The sequence below is a fragment of the Pistacia vera genome, unplaced genomic scaffold, assembly GCF_008641045.1.
Source record: "Pistacia vera cultivar Batoury unplaced genomic scaffold, PisVer_v2 Contig14, whole genome shotgun sequence".
In the NCBI taxonomy this organism is placed as follows: domain Eukaryota; kingdom Viridiplantae; phylum Streptophyta; class Magnoliopsida; order Sapindales; family Anacardiaceae; genus Pistacia; species Pistacia vera.
In genome coordinates this window covers 628,707-649,795 of record NW_022195466.1, presented here as the reverse complement: position 1 = coordinate 649,795, position 21,089 = coordinate 628,707, and the positions used below count along the sequence as shown (strand labels likewise).

At 35.5% G+C, this 21,089-nt stretch overlaps 1 pseudogene; it reads right to left on the bottom strand.

The window, feature by feature from the left end:
* Positions 1–827: 827 nt before the first annotated feature.
* On the bottom strand, positions 828–2,682 carry LOC116123029 (annotated as a pseudogene).
* Positions 2,683–21,089: the final 18,407 nt, after the last annotated feature.

Genomic DNA, 21,089 nt, shown 5'->3' with positions numbered 1-21,089 from the left:
ACAATTTAGGGGTGTTTTCCCTGATCTTTTATACCTGGACCTTGATCCCTTTCCTCAAGTATACCTTCATTGTGTTACAAGCCAATGACAAATATGATATAGCTTTGTTCCCTTACTTTGTGTTTGATTTGCATTCATAAGTGTTATAGAATCTATAATACCATAAAATATGACCCTGTAGTAATAAAAGCTGTAAATTCATTGTACATCATTGAATTTTTATAACATATGAGAAGAAAATTGTTCTCTCATATGTCAACACGAGAACATGATCAAATCTTGTTCTCGTGTTGACATATGAGAGTATAATGCATATATGAAAAATATGTAATTTATTATTAGAAGTCTGTAACATAATTTTGATTTGCATCCCAACTAGAAAACTTAATATATGTATATTGATGGATTCATGTATATCAATCTATGTTACAGTTTGGTGAATGAGAGAATTTTTGGGAAAGAAAGCAAAAAGGAAGAAGAGTATGTACATATTATTAATCACTATATATATATATAGGTGCTATGAAGGAGAAAGTTGGAGAATTTAAACATAAAGATCATGATATAATTAATCTAAGATATAAAAGTATTTAAAAATAAAAAATCTTAATGAGAAAAAGAAAGGGTTTGAATGTATGGAAATTAAGTTCCATCTACTTAACAAAACTATTTTACTTGTAAGCAAATGTAATTGCCTATGCGAAGAGACCACCATCTACTAATTGAAGTATGCTAAAACTGAAAACTGAACTTCTAACGGATAATTTTTCAGCTACCTGTTCAATTCAAGGGCTCTATTCCACCAGCTTAGTCATCTTGTGGGTAATTTAAAGTTCGTAAGTCATTCCCACTTTGAGCATTTTCCTGTGAGGAACGTCAAATCCTTTATCACTTTTTCTCAAGACATTCTTCAACAAATTGTATGCATAATCTATCATAATCCTCTTCCCAATGCTAGACCTTTTTGCTGCTACCACCTCATTCTCACCAACCAAGTGAACATTCCCAGCATTCCATGTCTTCTCTACAGTTTCTATATCTCTCTCCATTTCCACTTGTAGATTCTCTTCTCAAATTACATCATCATTCACATTCTCTTCATTGTCTAATCGGCCAGGCAATTCACCATCCACTTCAGTAATCTTCGCGGTATTCATTTTTGCATGTGAGAGAATCATATAATCGTCTCTTATAAAGTCCTTCAATTTTTCAATTAGCATTCTCTCAAAGGATTCTTCTTCATTGCATACATCTGTGTATCCGTATCTCGCAACACAATGAAACACATTAAGCTCATTCGGAGTTACCCTATGGAAAATGAATCGCTCCTCCATGGGGACCTTGCTAATGGGTAGCGATTTGAGAGAAACGAAGACAAGAACTGAGTGCAATGCAGGTACATTCATGGCATAATGTTGGAAGATAGGTGGGATGCCATGAACAAGCTCTAAGTAGAACATAGCCAGTCCAGGAATCCCACAACAATTTCTGTCAACAATTATCTCGTATAGCTTATTGGGCGAAATCTTGTGCTGAAGTTCATAATAATACTTCTTCCAATATGCATTGTTCCAAACATACATAATTGTCATTAGAAACGCAGCAAAAGCAAGCGGTAAGTATCCTCCTTGATCAAACTTGAAGAGAACTAAACTTAAACAAACAAACTCCACAGAGCCAATGATAGGAACATAGGAGACCACTAAAAGTATGTTGGATCTCCATATCATTATCATGATGAGTGCCAATAGGGATGTTTGTTAGTGTTATTAAAAATACCACCGCAATCCCTGTATGCAGCAACAAATTCATCAATTTCATTTGTTATATAATTGGTAGACTAAGTGCAATTAAATTTTTGCATCATTATAACGAAGTTGTGGAATTACCATATGCATTGCCAATTTTTGTAGTGTCCCTGAAAACTAGAATAATGCCTACACAAGCAAGCATGAGTAGGTAATTCACTTCGGGAATGTAAACTTGCCCTTCATACTTAGCCGCTGTATGTACAATTTTCACAAGAGGGAAACACCCTAATGAAAGTGATTGTTGAATGATGGAGAAAGTTCCTGAAATCATGGCTTGACTTGCTATTATTGCTGCCAATACGGCCACCACAAATATTGGCCAGTAAACAGCATCTGAGTTGTTTAACCACCAAACAAATAATTAATAGATCAAAATTTAGATAATTTGGTTTAAAATAGGCTCTGAAGAAAAAGAACTGGAGCTATATATTTATTCTTCACTGGTAAGGACTTGAAAAAGCTATCTCCAACAAGATCAGGGTGCTTTCGATGGTAGGAAGCTTGTCCTGTATATGCCAAGACGATGGTTGGGTATACCACAGAGCACATGCTTAGTTGTATAGACCGAACTATAAAGTGACCCAAATCGGCAAATAATGCTTCGGATCCTATTAACAAATCATATTTTGTTAGCAAAATGCAAGACTTACTCAAATTAGTATTTACTAGTTGAAAACCTGAAGAGAGTAATACCTGTTGTACAGAGGACAATGCCACCAAAGGAAATCCAAGCTTCTTTGTTGTTTCTACTAAAATAATCAATTATGTACACCTAATTTATAGCTTTGATTACTGTTGGGTCAAATTTTATGATATTATAAACCCCAATGCCACTAATGAATGCGAACCAAACAATGAGTATAGGACCATATATAATGTATAATGTATAATATCAAATGTATATCATATATAATGCATAATATATAACATCGAATGTATAACTTTTGTTTCATAGCATTAACATATTATGTATAATATATATATATTATACATAATATGTTAATGCTATCAATCAATGAATCATGTAGATGACATTTTAGGGTTGCTCTCTCTGATTTTCTATACCCTGACCTTGATCTCTTAAGTCAAGTATACCTTCATTGCTAAGTGTTTGATTTACATTTGTAAGTGTTATCGGGATCTATAATATCATAAAATATGATGTTGCAGTAATTAAAATTGTAAATCCATTGTACATCATGGATTTTTTTTAAACATATAAGAGAAATACTCTCTCATATGTCGACACGAGAACAGGATCAAATCTTGTTCCCGTGTCGACATATGAGAGAGTATAACACACGTATGAAAATTTTCAATTCAAAACTACTCTTGAAAATTATTATTAGAGGTGTGTAACATAATTTTAATACATGCATCCCTACTATATGTAAAATTATACACAAGAAAACAAACATGACAAAACTCAAATGGAAAACTTAATGTATGTATATTGATGGATTCATGCATATCAATGTATGTTACAGTTTGGTGGACTAGATAATTTTTTGGGAAAGAAAAGCAGAAAGGAAGAAGAGTCTGTACATCATTAATCACTATATATAGGTGTTGCGAAGGAGAAAGTTGGAGAATTTAAACATAAAGATCATGATATTATTATTCTAAATATAAAAAGTATTTGAAAAAAAGTTGATGAGAAAGAGAAAGGGTATGAATATATGGAAATTAGGTATAATGTAGATAATAAGGATATGGGAAGAAATAGGTAAATAGTAATTGGAGGAACAAAAGAGTATTTCCATTAAAGTTTAGTTTTAATACAAAACATATTTAATAAAATAAAAAGAGGTGGATTATGGAATATGGAGGGGTAAAAATAAAAGAAGTTCAAACTATGAGGGAGTGGAAAACATTGATAGGGTGTACATTGCCAAATTTGAAAAGTAGGAAGGGGGACAAAAAATTGGAACTGATGAAGTATTAAGAACATGAGCTAAAGTATATTCTTGCCAGACCAATTAGTTAGCAAAGTTTAACTTTCTTAGTAAAAGTCTAAAATACTCCTATTGATATTTAATTTTTATTTACTTATAACTTACAGAAATTTTCCTAAATTCTACTGAATTATGGTGACTAAACGTTAGGGACTAAAATGTAGGCCGAACGACATGCACCCACCCATAGTTTGCCATTAGGACTGTAAACGAGCCGAGCCGGCTCGCGAGCCTCAATAAAAGCTCGTTTAGAGCTCGGCTCGATAAGGCTCGGTTTGACTCGACTCGAACTCGGTTCGTTAACCGAGTCGAGTTCGAACACAGTAAAGCTCAGCTCGTGGGCTCGCGAGCTTGGCTCGGCTCGTGGGCTTGCGAGCCTGGTCCGGCTCGATTAAGCACTGTACACTTCACAAGGTGTTTTGGTGATTTTTTAAACTATTAGGTATTAAACTGATATTTTATAGTGAAAAAAGTTTTAAAAAATGACAGTTTCCCCCCCAAAGTGCAAATTTGAAATAACACGATATTGCAAAACAGAGCGTCAATTTCAGTTCCTGCCCTAAATCCCAAATCGCAATCAAAGACCCCCAAATCCCAAATCGCGAACCAGACACTCTGAAATCGATAATCTCCGTCGCTATCTCCGATCTCGGCAACCGGAAAAGGAGGTCCAACACTCTGAAACTTCCAAGTTTGTTTGTTTTATGCTTTAGAGAAGTGCAAGTGATGTACCGCAAATTATGTGTTTCTCATCTTTGAAATTCACTTTTTTGACTCTTGAGTTTCTTGGTTTACTTTGCTAATGGGATTTGAATTAGAGGCGTAAGTCATCACTGATTGATGTTACCTTTAGGTTAGTATTGTGAAAGAACTTACCGACAAAACCTATTTTTAATAAATACATTTTGTTTCCTCCACAAAGTTTTATGTTTCATGGGTGTGAACATCTCTGTGGACGCTGTATGTTTGTAACTATTTTCTTTTCATACGATTCTTATAGTTGCATTTTATTCTGAATTATATATACCGAGATATATTTGGAGATACTCAAATGAGTTTAAATCTTCTCGCAATGTTATTTGTTTTCTTGATATTCATTTTTATGGCATGCATAAAGGCCAGCTGAGAGGAAATTTTTCTCTTTCTGTTATTTGCAATAAAAAATAATCGTATGTTAATGTCAATGGAAGGGAAAAGATATGCAACATGATTTTCTTTTCTTGACTTGGCTGAATGTATTGCAATGATTGTAAAATGTAGTTATGTGTTTGAGGTGATTGTAAAATCTCTTCTATGTATTTATTTGATTAATACACGATAATGGGCCATGGTAATCTTAATTGATTTAATAAAATTGCCTTTATTTCGTCCATGTGCTTTTGGTCATTTGATGAATGCATTAATTATTTTAGTATACTATAACATTGCCCTTTCATCACCTCTTTTTTTGTTTTTCTTTCATTGCAGGCAAAATCTTCAAATTATTCTACTGCTCTGAAACAAATTTTCCAAAAATCCAGCAGATTGATTCTTATCATTTGCTTAGAAGTCAAAGTGGCCTTGGGTTCTCTTTTGCTTTTTGGTCGTCAAAAGCCTCAGAAATTACAATCTTGATGCAGGTAATAAATCCTGACTGAATTGACTCTTGTTCAGTTTCTGTATGGCAACCTTCAAAGTCTTGTTTATTGACTGATCTAATTGCAGGCAGTGTGTCATGAGATTACTTAGGAGCAAGAACAACTAGTTTTAGAAGGACAATGTTGATGCAAGATATTTTGCATTGCTAGTAGTGGACAATTGCACTTGTCCTAAATTTGAGCCATTTTAGTTTGCTTTTTGCAATTGTTTCTGGTGGTTTGAGTTGATTATTTATTTCATGCTGTTTCCTTTAATTGTTAATTAGAAGAATTTTGGAAGTACCATCCTTTCAAGTTTTAAGTAATTTTGTCAACATCTCTTGTAAAAATAGGGATTATATATCTATGTGATGTTAGCCAATTTGGATAAATGTACTTAGATTGAGGCTAGGGGAATTGAAGAAAAATCTCTCTGGAAGTTGATCAGTGTGTTGAACCTTACTAGATCAATTTTAGTCTTCACTAGGTTGCTTTGTTAATAATATCGTAAGAGCCAAGCCAAATGTAACTTGCGCAACTGATGTACATACCTCTTAGTTTACTTGTGCTAAATCTCACGTCATCCTGATAAGTTATCAGGTTTGTGTATGTGTAATTATATATATATAATAATATATATATATATATATATATATATATATATACACACATACACAACTGTTGTAAACTAGTAAAATGCTAGCATAATAATATGGAAAATGGGCCCAAAACTTTTCTTTCATGTTTCCTATTAATGTCATGGCCTCATCTTACCGGAGGTATGGCCGGATGGCGTTCACACAGCGCCATCTCACTCTTCAGACTGTCGGGTGGAGTTCACACAACACCAACCGCTCTTAATGACTACCAAGTGGGGATCACAAAGCATCTATCCGGTTTCCATAAACTATCGGATGGAGATCACAAAGCAATACCCGTTTCTCATAAAATTCGGGTGACGATCACAAAGCATCAACCCGTTCTAAACTATTGGGTGACGATCACAAAGCATCAACCCTTTCTAATAACCTTCTCATTCACTCTACTCTAGCACTTCTCATTCTCTCTACCCTTAGAGTAGTTGCATTCACAAAGTTCTCTACTCATAGAGCAAGTGCATACACAAAGTTTTCTACACTTTCTTAAGTCACTTCTCAATGCACAATTAATGCATATGGATGGTCATCTCCAATAATGCACTTATGAAATGCAACATGCAATGTTGCAATAATTAAGGTTCACTACTCATACTCAAACCTCTATTAGGCTTCATCAAACAACTCAAGTGCATAACAAGACTCTACTATAACAATAATTCTATGTCTTTCTCTAACCATCCAAAATGGGAGAAACTCCCTCACATAGCCATCATTCATGTCATAGAATAACACTTCAAAAAGGATTTCTCAATATCCTTCAATTCCATCTCTAACTACATTTCCAACCCACATCTCACTTCTCATAATTGAAGTGTATGAACAACCACAAAGCAATAATAATCTCCATTTAAAACTCAATAACATAGCATATAACATGTATATAACATACATACATAATTGGTATTAAATATCTAATCAAGAAAATTCTCAAATCTCAACTTGGGTTGGGATTTACTTACTTTGTGATGGAGAGATCTCACTAGCACTTCCTTTCTCTTGGTTTGTTTGATTTTTCTCTACCCTTTAAAAAAATTCAACAATTAAACCAAAAGACCTCAATAATCAAATATACACAAAATCTCACAAAACTTCACACCCAAAGCAAGAATCATTACCTTAGGATGCTTTATATTGATTTTCTACCCCAAATCACTCCAAAAGCCCTCTAAAAATCCTTTAACAAATGAAAGAGAAATTGAGAGGAAGTGAGAAAAGAAGAGTGGCGGTGGAGAAGAAGAATGAAGGGTTTGCAATGACTTAATTCCTTTTAATACAATATATACACAAGCATTCCCATTTTGCCCTTACTCTTCCTTGGAAATTTCATCCATGTCCTTTGATTCATTACAAACACACCCCCATATTAACATATTCTCCAAGAAAATTCCTTACATTTTACTCCCCACTTTCTCTACTAATTAGGGGTAGAATGGTCAAATTGCCCCTAGGGAAGAAAATATCTAAACTTAACAAACAATTTGGTCGGAACGTCGCCGCGGCGAAACTGTCCAGCAGCTTTTCCGTGGCTTTAACACCTCTTCGCCGCAGCGAAGCCTGGAACACAAAACTTCCTCTATTTTCAACCAATTCCTAGGCAAATATTCAACATACCACTCAATCAAAGGCCAACCAACAATAATACTAATAAACCGACTCAAAAAAGAACAAAGGAAGAAGCATTAGCTACGTACCTCAAGTGTGGTGTTACAATAGATCAGCACTTGCATAATTGCATTGATTGAAGAAACCTTTTTGGGTATATGTTTTTGTAAAATGAATATATATTATGTCAATTATATATTGTTTTAACTTTGTTATATTGTCTAACGATAGTGGTTAATTCATGTTTCAATTGTAGGTATGGCATCGGGAGACAGTTCCTCAAGCACCCCTACATTGGATGACGTCGACGATTGTGTTACAGTAAGAGCAGTCGATCGGCATAACATTTATGGAAGCACAGGTGGTACCGAGCAAAGTGTGAGTAGTCCCGAAAATGTTGAGAATGACAATCAACTAGAGAGGAAGAAGAGAGCGAAAACATCAGTTATGTGGTCAGAATTTACGGAGGTGGTTCTCCCTGGTGGTATAAGGAAGGGAGAGTGCATTCATTGTAAAACAAAGTTGAAAATCACTGCCAGTGGAAGCACAACACAATTCAACAGACATTTGAAAAGGTGTGCGAAGAGAACAGCTCACTTGAGGCAACAACAAATAAATTTCCCCCCTTCCAATTCTCAGGGTGGCTCTAATGTCCTGCCTGCCCCGTACTGCCTGCTCTACGGGGCCAATTCAGTATGCTGAAGATGAGGGAGTTTATTGCCCATTGGGTGCTGATGCATGAGCATCCAGTTTTTATTGTGGAGGAAGAGGGGTTGAACAACATGATGAAGTACAGGATTCCTAAATGGACTCTGATATCCCGTAATACTTGTAAGAATGATTGTATGAAAGTGTTTGAAAGTGAGAGATAGAAGTTGCTGACGCTATTGAAGGGTGTTAGGAAGATAAGTCTGACCACAAATCTATGGCATTCAGGCAACCAGAGGATGGAATACATGGTTTTGACTGGGCATTGGATTGATGATCATTGGAAGTTTAATAGACGGGTGTTGAACTTTATTCATTTCCGTCCTCCTCGTTCTGGTGTTGCCATTGCTGATGCAATTTTCAATTGTTTGATGGATTGGGGAATTGAAGCTAAGGTCCACACGATATCGGTGGATAATGCTTCAAGCAATGATGTTGTAGTAAAAGTGTTGAAAGATAATTTCCAAGCTATGGGGAAGCTCATATGTGGGGGCAAGATGTTTCATGTGAGGTGTTGTGCACATATCTTGAACCTAGTTGTTCAAGATGGTCTTTATCAGATTAGACACATTATTGAGGACATCCGTGATACCGTGTCGTATATCAATTAATCGGAGAGTAAAAGGCGTTTGCAGAGATTGTTCAACAGCGCCGATTGCCATTTCGCAAGCTTATTCTTGATTGCAAAACGCGATGGAATTCAACATATGATATGTTGACAACGGCAATGCAATTTAGGTTTGTTTTCCCTTGTTTGAAGGAGAGGGATTTGAGTTATCATTATTGTCCCAAGGAGGAGGATTGGGACAAAGTTGAGAAAATTTGTCATATTTTGAAGGTGTTTAGTGCTGCGTCGAATCTGATATCGGGGAGTGATTAGCCGACATCAAACTTGTTTCTAAAACAAGTTTGTACAATAAAAATCATGTTGGATAGTAAGAGTCAGGATGGAGATCAGTTTATACAGACCATGATTTGGAAAATGAAAGAAAAGTTTGACAAATATTGGGGAGAATGTAATCTATTGATGGGTGTGGCTGCTATTTTGGACCCCAGACTGAAGATGAGGGTAATTAAATGGGCGTTCCCTAAGATGTATCCTCAGGCTGAATCGCGAGCAAATATGGATGTTGTTCGAGATGCCTTGTATGAGGTATATAGGGAGTATGTTGATGTCAGTAAAGCATCGACAACTGCCCGCGCTTCTGCATCTACAGGGGGTGCAGTTTAGGAGGTTGGTGAGGGGTCAGGGGTCAGGGGCAGCAGCGGATGATTGGGATGATTTTAGTTAGTATCTGGATGGGGTTGAGACGGTTGAGCCAACGAAATCAAAGTTAGACTATTACCTGGGAGAGGGATGCCATAAATGTGTTGGGGACGCTACGACATTTGATGCTTTGACTTGGTGGAAGGCTAATTCAACAAAGTTCCCTATCTTGTCTACCATGGCTCGTGACATATTAGCCATTCCTATTACTACAGTTGCTTCTGAGTCTGCTTTCAGCGCCGGCAGTAGGGTTATTGATACGTACCGATCGTCGTTGGCTCCCAACACCGTGGAGATGCTCTTATGTGGATGTGATTGGAGCAGGACATTGAATGGGGTGAAGAAAGGATGTAAAGTAGGTTACATACTTATATTGAATATTGTTTTTATTAAATTTAGTTATTACTTTATATTTATACTAATAAACTTCAATTACTCCTCCTTTGTCATTTTCAGGAAGAGCAGCAACCGTTGGAGATCAACCTTCCTATCCCATAAGTTCCTGGGATTCAGTGCATGGTTTGGCTGTGGTAGGAGGCATGCATAGGTAAAACTTTTATTCCTTTTGCTTTTGTTTCATGATTATACATATTTTTTTCTTGTCATGGTTACCTTAAAAAATACTTATTAAATTGAACATTTTCTAGAGGTAGGGGGAAATTGTGGTTTTCATTGAAGACAGGCATACTACAGACTACTGGTGGATAGTGATTTTGATTGGTGGATTGTATATGTACTCCTAAGAATGTTATTTGTATATATTCAGAACTATTTTTTGATTTTGTAAGGTAATAGACATTTTGTAATGTTCGAAACTGTCATGGTTAATTCAACATTAGATGTAAATATGAAATGCTGTACGCAGGCAGATTGCTGTAAAAAATGGGAACTTGGCTCAATCAAACCCGGATAAATGGTGGTTTGATCGAGCCAACTCGAGCTCGAGTCTCAATTTTGAGGCTCGTCAGGCTCAAGCTCGACACTGTTGTAAACGAGCCGAGCTCGATAAGCCAAAAACTCGGCTCGTTTACACCCCTATTTGCCATAAAGAAATTTGGTACCAAAAGGTTTGAAAATAACAATTACCCACTTTCTGTCCAAATCTGTTAGTAACATCTGTTTAAGTAAGGACAATATAGTAATTTTATATCCATTAATTTTAAATTAATCCATAAATCCCTAATTTTTTTTTATCCTTTTTTTTTATTTCATTTTTCTCTTCTCTCTCTTATCTTCATCTTCATCTCTCCCTTCTCTTTCTTTCCTTTTCTCCGTCTTTTCCCTCCTCCCCTTCTCTTTTTTCCTTTTCTTCTCCCTCTTTTCCCTTTGGTCGCTAGGCAAGAACCCGTCTTTTCCTCTTTAGCTTTTTAATTTTTATAATTTTTTATAGTTTGGGTTGGAAGTGTTTGAAATTTGTGGTGGTGATGGTTGTATTTGGTGGTCTTTTCCTCTTCAATTTTTTAATTTTTAATCTTTTTTTTTTTCAAATTTTTTACAATTTGGGTTGGAAGTATTTGAAATTTATGGTTGTTTGTGGCGGTGGTGATGGTTGTATTTGGTGGTTCTAGTGGCGAGTTTGGAGCTGGTGGAGGTCCCAACAGAGACAAGAACTTTCAGCAATGGGTTTGATTTTTGATTTTTTTTTTTTTTTCTTACGTGATTGTTTAGTTGAGATGGAGAATGAATTTTGAATGTGGTGTTAAGATGGGGATGAATTTCAATTGTGTTTATATTTATGGGAGGTGATTTTTTCTGACGAATCTGGATGAATTTGGGAAAAGAGGGAGAAGAAAAGGAAAAAAGAGAAGGGGAGGAGGGAAAAGACAGTGAACTGGAGAAGAAAGGAAAGAAAGAGAAGGGAAAAGAGGGAGAAGAAAAGTAAAAAAAGAGAAGGGGAGGAGGGAAAAAACGGAGAAAAAGAAAGAAAGAGAAGGGAGAGATGAAGATGAAGATAAGAGAGAGGAGAAAAATGAAACAAAAAAATTATGGATTTATGGATTTATTTAAAATTAATAGATATAAAATTATTATATTATTCTTACTTAAATAGATTTTCTAACAGATTGAGACAGAAAGTGGGTAATTGTTATTTTCAAATCTTTTGGATATCAAATTGTTCTTATAGCAAACTATAAATGGGTCCATGTTCGTTCGGCCCTAAAATGTACTTGACTATCAAGAACCACCGAAATGGGGGGAAGTTATTAAAAAGACATTTGAAGTTTACATTTAATTAAAAGGCTATCAAGTTTTGAAATGTTAACTAAATAGCCATATTATTGATTAAGGNAAAGCTCTCACTTTATTAATCATAAATCTAATTAAGATAATTAAGAATAGATATCTTGTAACTTTTAGTATTGTGGGAAAGCTAGAACAAAAGGAAGCAAATTGGCCTTCCAAATATTCTTCAGCTTTTTATGATTCCATTCAAAACATATACAGTAATATCACAAATGGCAACAACTCTAAGGTGAAGTAACTATGGAGGAATCTAGAGTGGAGAACAAAGTGCCTGCCCCAAAATTATAAAAAAAATAACTTATTTTTATCAACCGGGCTAATTTTTCTGGTTGTGTATGGATCTTTCATATTCGTTCTCTGAGAAAAGATTAATTCAGTTACAACTCCAGTATTAATTATTGGTTACATAAAAAAAAAAAAAGAGCGGCACTTCAGGTTCAGGGCACTTAACACAATTACCCTTATGCATGCACTAGCATTTGGTATAAAGAGCTTCATAATATTTCATTTTTCACTTTATTCATAGGAAAAAAGCAGGGTATTGTCAATTATTTAAGATAATAGATGCTCCAAAATGGATTATTGAGAACCTTTTCTTGTCATGACTTCAGACAATATCTTTGATGCGGGAAATCGGAACTACCAATTGATCTATACATGATAACTCCAGAGATGTGAATATTTGATTATAGAATTTCGGTTTTATTTTTTATTTTTTATTTTTTGGTGATAATTGTTAATTCTAGCTTGCTACTTCCTTATAATTGACAGTTCTACTTGAATTGATCAGTGCTATTATTTAAAATATAATTCTATTTCTGTTTACAAGTTTCAACTAATTTAGTAAAGTTTGCTATTCTTGCCATAATAATTATGAAATCGATTAACCCAAAGATCAACTCATTCTTGCCATAATAAATATTCAACTAAGATGAATTAAATTTTATCTAACCGGAGATCGAGAAGACAATAATTTTCCTCCACTCTCTTCCAAATCCATTAGCATAAGTTTATGTTCTGAGATATGAAAAATAATATTCTTTATATGTGAATCGAGAAGGCAAGGTCATGTGCGGTTGCAAGTGGCAGGATATTTTGAAGATGGGTCATTTTTTTTAACTATCCTTGGGTGGTCGGATGGGGTGATAAAGACTTTTGGGTGTATTATTCAAGAGGTTTTAAGTTGGATTCTCCTCTATTGCTAATAGAGGTGACCACTAGAGGGTTTATCTGGTCGTTAACTTTAGAGCCACGAAAAATTGGTAAAAAAAAAAAAAAAGATATAGAATATGGATATATATATGAATAAATTGAAACGAATTTTTAAATGGTCCATTATAGGCTTCCAAAGTTGTGAATCTTTTACTTTTTGAATGCCAATGTTGTGGTAGGGGTTAAATTTCATGTTGATATGCATGGATATATGCAAAATTGACATGGTCTAACAAGAAGCCTCACGATGATGATAATGAGTTCATATCTTTAAGATGCAAACACACTCAACGTCAGAAAACCTTATCTTCTCATGGTCCTAATCTCGTTTGAAGCTTTACAAGGAAACAAGGTAGCGTCAGAAAACTTTGTTGAAAAAGTGGCATGCAGTTGCTGAACTGTTGATTATTCTTTGTTGACCAAAGTTAGAAAAGAGTGAGAGTGGGTAAAGTTGTAAATTCCACTTTCTCTTCTTATCTCTAAAACGTTGTCATTTTAGAGTCTCTCTTATTTCATATAAAAGAGAGTCTTCTTCTTGTATCTGTAAGTAAAGAAACAGAGATGAATTTCTGTTGCACAGATTTACTTCATTTTTCGTTTTTACTCTTTGAATCTCACATGGTATCAGAGCTGAAGACACACGTCTACAGCTAAGAATCCTGGATCTTCATTTGATTTTCGTTTCAAAAAGGTGTTATGGAGAAACTGATGAATTTCAACTCAGCTCAATCTTCGATTTTTTCGTTCCACTTTGCAAGTGATTACACCGAAATTGAGCAGAGACAACTACAAGGACAACTATAGGTTTTGGAGATCTCAAGTTCTCTTAGCCGTTGGAGCTCATGAACTGGAAGACCGTCTAATAGGTTCAATTCCATGTCCTGATCCTATAATTGTCTCTGAGAATGATAGTTCAGCTCAATCAAGTGAAACCCTAACCAAGGAAAAAATCAATATAGCTTATGTAGCATGGAAGAAGACTGATAAATTTCTTGTTACTTGGCTTCTTGCGTCAATATCTGAGTGTATGTTTAGTAATATCTCGAAGTGTTAGTTTGCCACTGAAATTTGGTATAATCTTGAACATCAGTTTGTTACTGACTCCAAAGCAAGAGCACTTCATCTAAGGAATTTACTTCAAACTACTCAGAAAGGACGTATGAGTGTTAGTGAGTTTGTCAAGAAAATGAAAAGTTTTGCTGACAATCTGTCAAGAAGTGGTTAGGTGGTTAGTGATAAAGATCCACTTCAATATGTGTTAGATGGCCTTGGGCCAGAGTTTGATGCTGCTATAGTTACTTTGACATCTCAGATTGAGTCTAAATTTGACTCAGTGTCTCTACAAGAAGCTCAATTTCTGCTCTAGAAATATGAGATGAAACTGGAAAAGTTTAATAGTGTTGATTTTCCAAATAGTTTAGTGCATATGGCATCTCTCAGTAATTCTAATACTTCACCGTTGTTGTCTATTGGTACGAAGGGATCTCTAAATCCTAATGATGTTGCTAGTGGTCACCACACAATGCACAATGTATCTGCTCTGCCGCATACTCTGCCTCCAGCACCAGTTTCATCAAATTATTCATCAGCTTACTCAGCTTATCCATCAGCACCAACTGGTTATTATTCTGCTCCAACTTATCCAGCCTATTCTTTTCCTGTTACACACACTGAGTCACTATTTCCCTCTGCACATCAAGGTCATTTTGGAGGACCTCTTGGTGCTGCCTTTCCAATTTATAGAGCATCTGGTTATAACTTTGGCAGAGGTTGTGGCAAAGGTGCTGGTAGAGGTAGACCAGTGTGTCAACTCTGCAGCAAAGTTGGTCACACAGTGGCACAATGTTATCATAGGTACAATTCAACCTATAATGGGGTTCCACCTGCTCAATCTCAGTTTGGTGCCACAGCAACTCAGTATAGAAGTTCTCATCCTCAATTTACAAATTATGGGGATTCTAGTTCTCGGTCAAATTCTGGACCTACTGGAGGTGTCACTTTTGGGAACAATCTGCCTCATGGACATGGACATCATTCTGTCTCCTCCACTCAACAGCAATCTTCATCACAGCCTAGTCTTCCTGTCCCAAGCCAACAACTAAACTCATCCACTCCTAATCAAGCCTACTTTGTATCTCATCAAAGTCCATCACCAACACCCAACTCTCTCATTTCTATGCCTATTTCCACCACCACACCACCTGATCCAGCCTGGTACATGGATTCAGGAGCTACCGATCATGTCACTTCTGATCTACATCACTTGGTAGCTAGTAGAAACTATGAGGGTACTGATCAATTACAAGTCTGCAGTGGTAAGTCTCTTAATATCTCCCATGTTGGTTTTTCTTTACAACCTAGTGCTTTACACTCTAAATGCTTGTATTTAAAAAACGTTCTATGTGTACCTAGAATAACTAAAAATCTTCTTAGTATCTCAAAATTTACAAAAGACAATAATGTGGTAGTAGAATTTAACTCTGACTGTTGTCTTGTTAAGGACAAGGATACCAGAACAGTGCTTCTGCATGGAGGTCTTAAAGCTGGTATGTATCAGTTGCACATTCCCTCTAGTTTGTCATATTCTCCTCTTCCTGTTCATAATTCACCTAAGAGTACTGAGCAACTAGCTCCTAACAGTCTGCATCCTCAAGTCTTCAATTCTGTACTAGATAACAGAAATCTTACCTCTAGTGTCATTTCTGAATGCAAATTGCCAATTACTGATGATAAATGTAATCTAGAAATTGTTGACTTCAACACACAAACATGTTCTTTTGATAATGTTTCTAGTTGTAATTCCAATTCAATAAATAAAACTGATCACAATGTTATTAATAAGCATTCTGATTGCAGTTCTGATTATTCTCCTGTGTTACACTCTGAATTATCCAATGACCCTGCTAATTCTTGTGTTTATGATTCTAATGCTTGCAATGTGTTATCCTCTGACTTGTTATCTGCTGAATTGTTACCTGTTCATAATAATAATACCATTAATCACACTGCTAATAACACTAATTACACTGCTGATTTTACTTCATTATTTTTTGATTTGTCACATAATCGCATCAATAATAATTCTGGTCAGATTCTGCAGCCTATTGTGTCATTTGCTTTACACGTTAGTAGCACTTCTGCTGATATATCTCTATGGCATAATAGGTTAGGTCATCCTCACACAGAGGCTCTGCATAAAATTCTGTCTCACATTCATGTCAAATTCACAGAATCTGCCTCCTCTTTGCCTTTTTGTGATGCATGCAAGTTAGGCAAGTTACATAGGAATAGTTTTCCTCCCTTCCAATCTAGAGCCACTCAACCTCTTGAACTTATCCATAGTGATGTTTGGGGTCTAGCTCCAATGGCATCTATTGAAGGTTTTAGGTATTACATTCATTTCATTGACGATTAAAGTCACTTTACTTGGATATTTCCTTTACGAACAAAAGTTGAAGTTAACTCCACATTCATTAGGTTTCATCATTTAGTTGAAAGACAATTTAATAAAAAACTCAAGTGTTTGCAATCTGATCAAGGGTGAGAATATAGAGGTCTAGTGTCATATCTTACTAAAGCTAGTATTGCCTTTAGACATTCGTGTGCTTATGTAAATCAACAAAACGGAAGAAGTGAGAGAAAACATAAACATAGAGCTGAAACAGGTCTTACTCTACTTGCCCAAGCATCAATGCCATTGAAATTTTGGTGGTTTGCTTCTGAAACTGTTGTTTTCTTAATAAATAGACTGCCTTCTTCAGTTTTGCAATTTATCTCACCTTATCAAGCTTTGTTTAATAAAATTCCCTTGTAGACTTCATTAAAAGTCTTTGGTTGTGCATGTTTTCCCTATTTGAGAGATTTTAATAAACACAAACTAAATTTTCACTCCTCTAAATGCGCATTTGTTGGTTATAGTCTCATTCATAAAGGGTATAAATGTCTCACTGCTGAAGAAAAAATCATTATTACTTCTAGTGTTCAGTTTAATGAAACTCAGTTTCCATTTATTACTGGTTTTCTTAATGGTCTTCAGCCTGTTATTCATAAACCCTCCATTCATAAATCTTCTGACATTCCACCATCCAGTTATCCTTTTGTTTCTATAAATTGTGCAACTGGTTCTAGCAGCAAAGATTCTTTAGTAGTGCCCTGTTCTCCACCTTGTACTTCTACAGCAGTTGGTAAGCAAGTTCCTTACTCCACTGCCTCTTGTTTTAGTAAATCTCTTTATTTGTCACATAATTTCAGTTCTAGTCATAATTCTCAACCTGTCACACTCTCTAAGTCTCTTACCTCTGCCTCTGTTTCACCATCCTTATCCACATCTCAAACACAATCTCACAAGTCTCAAACACAATCTGCACAGCCTCCTACATATACCTCAAACTGTCCAGTTAACCCTTTAGTTGTGGATCTTACTTGTTTTCCATCTATACCTGTTAAATCCATGTCCTCAACCACTTCCACCACTCAATCCCAACTTCCTTTGCCTCGTGAAAGCACTAACTGCAGTCTTGTAATTGATTTGTCATCCTCTCAGTTTCCTACTTACCAATCACATCCTTCTTCCACTACATCAACATCAATAACATTAAATACACCAGCCACTTATCCTTCATCTGTCAATATCCATCCCATGATCACTAGAGCTAAACTTGCTGATCAAAATCAAGCCAAACCTGCTAATCCAGACAAAACTGTCCTGATAGTCTTTACACCTTCTCCTGTTCAACCTAAACCCACTTCAATTAATGAAGCTCTTGCTTGTAAAGAGTGGAGAGAGGCAATGCATGATGAGTTCACTGCCCTTATAAGAAATGAAACATGGAGTCTTGTTCCCAAGACTTCTGACATGAATATTGTTAGGAATAAGTGGGTTTTTCGAACCAAGTATCATGCTGATGGTTCATTACATAAATATAAGGCCCGGTTAGTGGCAAAGGACTTTCAACAAACCCCTGGTTTAAACTACTTTGAAACATTTAGTCCAGTGATTAAACCCTCTATGATTAGAATCATATTTACTCTTGTTGTGTCCAAAGGATGGGATATTCAACAAGTTGATGTCAATAATGCCTTTCTCAATGGAGCTTTGAGTGAAACAGTCTACATGAGTCAGCCTGCTGGGTTTGAGCATCCTCAATTTGCTTCTCATGTATTTAGGCTTAATAAAGCCTTGTATGGTCTTAAACAAGCATTGAGAGCTTGGTTTGACAAACTCAAGCAAGCTTTGTTGAATAGAGGATTTCATAATTCAGTTTCAGATTCTAGTCTCTTCATTCTTAAGGAAACAAATCAGGTCCTTTACATCCTCATTTATGTAGATGATATACTTATTATTGGATCTGACAATGCTTCTATTTTGCAACTTGTAAAAGATCTAAATAGTGAATTTTCTTTAAAAACACTTGGGTCTATGAGTTACTTTCTAGGTTTAGAAGCTACTAGAAATACAGAAGGCATACATTTGAAGCAAACTAAATATATTGGTGATTTATTAACCAAAACTAAAATGCAAGATGCTCATGCTTGTCCAACTCCAATGGTTGCTGGTACCAAGCTTTTTTCTTCTGATAGTGAGTTGTTCAAGGATCCTAGTCTATATAGAAGCACCATTGGAGCTCTACAATTCTTGACTTTGACAAGACCAGATATAAGCTTCACGGTTAACAAGCTTAGTCAATTTCTTCAAGCTCCAACTGAACTTCAATGGATGGCCTACAAAAGGGTATTACAGTACCTTAAAGGCACTCAGTTTCATGGATTACAATTCAAACCAGCAGCTGCCCTCTGTGTTGAGTGTTATACCGATGCAGATTGGGGAAGTAATCTTGATGATAGGAGGTCTTCAAGTGGGTATTGTATTTACCTAGGACCCAATCTCATTCAATGAAGCTCTCGCAAGTAGAAAGTTGTTGCTTTATCCTCAACAGAAGCTGAATACAGAGCCCTTGCACAAACTGCAACTGAATTAGCTTGGTTAGACAACATGTTCTTTGAGGTAGGAATCACATTTATTGCCACTCTTGTGATTTGGTGTGATAATCTTAGTGCAGGAGCTTTAGCAGCTAATCCTGTATTTAATGCTAGAACTAAGCACATTGAAATAGATACACATTACATCCGAGATCAGGTTTTAGCCAAGAAAGTCACAGTGTAGTATGTTCTATCAAAATTGTAGATTGTTGATGTGTTAATGAAGTCTTTATCAGTAACTCAATTTCAGGAGCTGAAACAGAAACTCAATGTTGTTGAGGTGAAGATTTCTACTGGGAAAGTCTAAAGTCTGAACTGATAGTCAGTGGTGCTGTTCTGAATTGATCTGTAGCACTGAAATATGCTGAAAGAAAAATGGCAGTCTGTAGTGTTGAAATGTGGTGTTCTGAAATGGTGCTGCTCTGTGATTGATTGATCTGAATTGTTCTGATGTGTTGGTTATTCTTAATTGTTCTGATCTATGTTGGTTTTGAATCTGTGTTGATCGATCTGAAGGGCTGCTCTATGTTGTTCTGAATTGTTCTAATCTGTGTTGGTTGTTCTGATCTATGTTGATCGATCTGAAGGGTTGCTCTGTGTTGTTATGAATTGTTCTGATATGTGATCTGTGTTGGTTGTTCTGATCTGTGTTGATTGATTTGAAAGGTTGCTTTGTGTTGTTATGAATTGTTCTGATCTGTGTTGGTCGATCTGGAGGGGTGCTGTGGAGATGATTGTTCTAAAGTGGTACTCTGTGTTAATTGGGCAAATAGAAGGTTAGATGATGAGTCTGCAGATATGAAGAAATAGATTATGGTGATTCTGTGAAAGTTTATAACTAAAGAAGTTGATGTTGCTGTGGAATTTTTTGGTTATGGTGATTATGCAATTTGAAGATTTGGTTTGGATTATGATGGTTCTGCAATTTGAAATATGGGAAGAAGTTGATGGTGAAGTCAATAATGGTGTATAACGTTTTGAAGATAATGTCTGAGTTGTTTGGTTATGGTGATTATGCAATTTGAAGTTTTGGTTTTGGATTATGATGATTCTGCAATTTGAAATATGGGAAGAAGTTGATGGTGAAGTCAATAATGGTGTATAATGTTTTGAAGATAGTAACTACAAATTTCATACTGAAGTTTGAAGATAATGTCTGCAGATTTCATACTGAAGTTTGAAAATAATGTCTGCAAAATTTCAGAATTTCATAATGAAGTCTGAATTTTTTTTTTCTCTCTGATCTGAAGGCGTAGTGCAGACTCATAAACTGAAGTACTTATCTTTACTCATTTGCAAGAAAATGCTTATTTGGTTAAATTTTACCTCAACTGTATTCAAAGGGAAATGTTAGAATCTCTTAGATGCAAGGTTGACACCCCAGCTATGTTTGAGGGGAAATGTTGACCAAAGTTAGAAAAGAGTGAGAGTGGGTAAAGTTGTAAATTCCACTTTCTCTTCTTATCACTAAAACGCTATCGTTTTAGAGTCTCTCTTATTTCATATAAAAGAGAGTCTTCTTCTTGTATCTGTAAGTAAAGAAACAGAGACGAATTTCTGTTACACAGATTTACTTAATTTTTCGTTTTTTCTCTTTGAATCTCACATTCTTTTCATTAATTTTTGTGGTTTCCAAGCTTCGTCTGCTGACATCTATGTTACTACAAACTGATACTGTGTACTATAGTGAAAAGATAAGGTAATTAGATACACAATCAAAACTTCATCCTAAATGACAGGAAAAGTAAAAAGGAGAAAGAAAGAATTAACTGATGTATGAGTCTAGCTACAATTCGTTATTCCGCGAATAATCCTAAGGGTGTGTTTGGTTTAGGGAATGTTGTATTATCGGAAATGTTATATTAATGGAAACATAGATTACTGAGAATGTTTAGAGAAATGTGTTTGGTTAGGTTGGAATAAATTGGTAGGTATGTTATATAGATTACAAAATTGCTATCCTTTTTAAATATTAATAATTTAATATCATATTATTTTTTTGAATCATTTCTTTTAAACCCCTATATTTGAGATTT